Genomic DNA, 3,157 nt, shown 5'->3' with positions numbered 1-3,157 from the left:
TGGGCTACTCGCTTACCAACGGCTGGTTAGTGTGACGAAGATTCGAACCCGCGACCCTCAGTTTGCGCCTTAACCCCCTGGCCATGCCGAGCCCCACCAGTGTCTATAGAAAATAAAGAGTAGCAAAAAGAAATAATTATATCAGATCTTGGAAATTATTCAAACGAAGTAGAACGTCAGGCTGTTGTATAAAACTTATTTTAATTCTAGGTTGAAATTTTGCTCTAATTATATGCTAAATAATATTTTTGATTGTTCGAAAAATCTTAATTTAGTTTCAAATAGAAAAAAAAAACGTATATTCGAAGCAACAGAGGAAAAACTGCATCAAATAATATGATTTTCAAATACTTGATAACTTTATCTCATTAACAGAATACAATTTTCATTTGAATTCAATGTATATGGTATCGCTTCAAGTAAAATGGCGGAAAACTTTACTTATATAGCTAGATATGCATTGACATAAAGAAATGATACACTTATGGGATTAAATAAACCAGATCTAGTCTTATTCTTAGTGAAAAATAATGGTTGAAATATTTATACAAATGTTCAACGTTCATATATTTTCAGTGTTACACTGCTGTAAGTCTTACGAACAGTGCACTGCCGAGTTCATCTATCATTCTGAAGTTACACTTGTAAGCAAAGAGATTACATGCAATCCAACCACCTCTCGTCAGTTTCAATTAAACCTGAACCGATCGAATAGTTTAATTATTTGTGCGAGGTTTAATTATATGTCGCCTACAGCTGTGCTGTAATCAAATTTTCGGTTAATTTCTTAAATCTAAATTCATCCAATATGCACTGTTTATGCGAAAGTAGTCCTCACGAAGGCATACCGTGTTTTATCAAAGATAAACCCCATAAGCGTCTATGAAGAAGGGGTTGTTCTGATGGTGTATCATCACATTTGTTTACCTTGACTTCAATTAACGTTGACATACCTTTACAGAATGTGCAATAATTTCTAATTAACTTGTTGTTGACGTTCATAAGTATTTAATATTGTAGAGTCTTAGCTAAAGAAAATATTACATAATATAAATAAAGATGTTTGGAATACTCTTACAAAAGAATAGCATCACATTCTTCATAGAGAAGACTGAAGAGAAACCCCAACACACAGTCTAAGAAAGCTGTTTTAGTGTTCACAGCTGAAGAAAACTGAAATATATCATTATATTCTAGTAATGACGTAATCAAAACAGAGCACATAGTTCAGAAAGCGCAGGAACACAACTGTCATTCTAAAAAAAAAAGAAAAAGAAAACTAACTGTACATTTACATTTTGATCATGTACACTTTTATTGAGTTGATTTCCCTCTGCTTTGGCAGATTGACTTTATTTTACAGTACAAAGGCCGCCCAGTTACCCTTACAATTTACCCTTTATATTAAAATTTAATGTATACTGAATATAATACCATTATTAGCCAATCACTACACAAAACATTGAATATTCGCTGTGCATCATTTGATTTCAGTTTAGCAAGTTCTTAGACGAGATCTTCAGGATGCCAAAGAAATGGTAGGATTAGCACTTTGGCCCTCCAGTCTCTCACGTTATAAGTAAAGCAGCGGCTACTTTAAACATATTTATTGCATCAGATGTAAAACTGAGTTTTACCAATTACCTTACTCTGATTAGGGTAATTACGCTAAAAGTGGGATTCCGCACTGATCATGTGATTGAGTTAAAAACTGACTTCGTTTTACAACAAGTAAAATGCAAAGTCGATTCAGTTAGAAAAAAAAAACGCTTAAAACTTCTCAACATGTTTCTAACGTTTTAAGGCTTAAATATCCTCGGCAGATATATCATCAAAGAAATAAATCCTTTAAATTTTCAATAATGGTTATGTTCTGGAGAACTACAATGGCTCATTTATCAAACCAAGGATCACGCTTAGCTTCTGAATTGTAAGTTTTTCTTATTTTATTGCTTTACTTTAGACGCTAAAAAAAAAGAAAAAAAGAACTTTTTCAACGTGTACCGAGAATAGAACCAAAGGGCTCTGAGGTCTCTTTCGTTCAATAAATCTCTAGAACTTAGTAGAAGTAGAATAAGTTGTACAAGTCTTACGTAGATTATAGGCTAACACTGTAACAGTTATTACGGCTCAACGAATGAACTAAGTTTTAGTAGAACACTGCTTCTCATAGACCGAACGTATGTTCACTTACTAATCTAGATTAAGTGTAAGAAAGATCATTTTAACCCTATGATTTTAACCCTAACCCTACAGTTCACTTTTTCGTCTAAATCTGCTTGAATGTTTGCAATGTAACAATAAATTAGCTGCTTCAGTGTTCAAATTAGCGGGCATGTTGAATAAAATCGTATTAGTATATATACATATTCTTCTTCTTCTTTTTTTTTTTCAATTTAAAAGCCAAGTGGTAGTAAACGAGTTTATAAGTCTCATTTTATTTACATTGACAGTAACTCGCGACCGCATGAACAACAGATAAGTTGACAAGTATAAAAGTGTAACAAAATCCTATGGCCTTACCTCGATTTAGTAAACAGCTGAACGTTGCAGACTGGTGATATCTTCCTTTGTATGCAATGTCGTCAGCAGACAGTTTAAACTTGGAAATTTTCAGAAGTTGGTTGGACAGTGTACAGAGAATGCAACACACGACACTGCCTGGTCTCTATACGTTCAACCGTTGCCACGATTCCAACCCATCTGATCATACGATTGCTTGGCACTGACAGCTTGTTTGTCGCGATAAAGGAGGCACTGCCCTCTAGTGGCAATAAGATGCATTTCTCGAATAATTGACGTAATATGATGCGTATAATGTCAAGACGAACGAATATGCTCCTATACTGGTTAAAAAAAATTAAGGAAGAAAAGTTTTCTAACAGACGTATTGGTAATTAAATCTAATGTAAGAATCCTGGGTGTCTATAATAAATACCTTTCTACACATTTAAATATATAAATTTGAGACGAATATAAGATTCATATTCACACCCAAAATAAATAATAATAACAAACTATTGAGTAAACTAATGCTGATCTTTGGATCGATAAGATAGACCACGAGTATGATTTTCCTTTTGTGTGAAACCTTCTTTATCCCCAAGTGACAAGAGAGCAAAAAGTTATACTCTGATAAACGACAAAGATAATTGTT

The 3,157-nt window shown here is 33.4% G+C and overlaps 1 protein-coding gene across 1 annotated transcript in view; it reads right to left on the bottom strand.

The window, feature by feature from the left end:
* The window catches only part of LOC106460037 (transmembrane and TPR repeat-containing protein 2-like), a 293,344-nt gene extending 290,660 nt beyond the window's left edge, over positions 1-2,684 (bottom strand). The window contains exon 1 of the mRNA XM_022386643.1: positions 2,524-2,684. The gene's annotated coding sequence lies outside the window, so the exon portion shown is untranslated. The remainder of the gene's footprint in view (positions 1-2,523) is intronic.
* Between the last annotated feature and the right edge of the window lie 473 nt (positions 2,685-3,157).

Source organism: Limulus polyphemus, unplaced genomic scaffold, assembly GCF_000517525.1.
Source record: "Limulus polyphemus unplaced genomic scaffold, Limulus_polyphemus-2.1.2 Scaffold696, whole genome shotgun sequence".
In the NCBI taxonomy this organism is placed as follows: Eukaryota; Metazoa; Arthropoda; class Merostomata; order Xiphosura; family Limulidae; genus Limulus; species Limulus polyphemus.
Note: the sequence above shows the minus strand (reverse complement) of the source record. Positions and strands in the feature narration are given on the sequence as shown.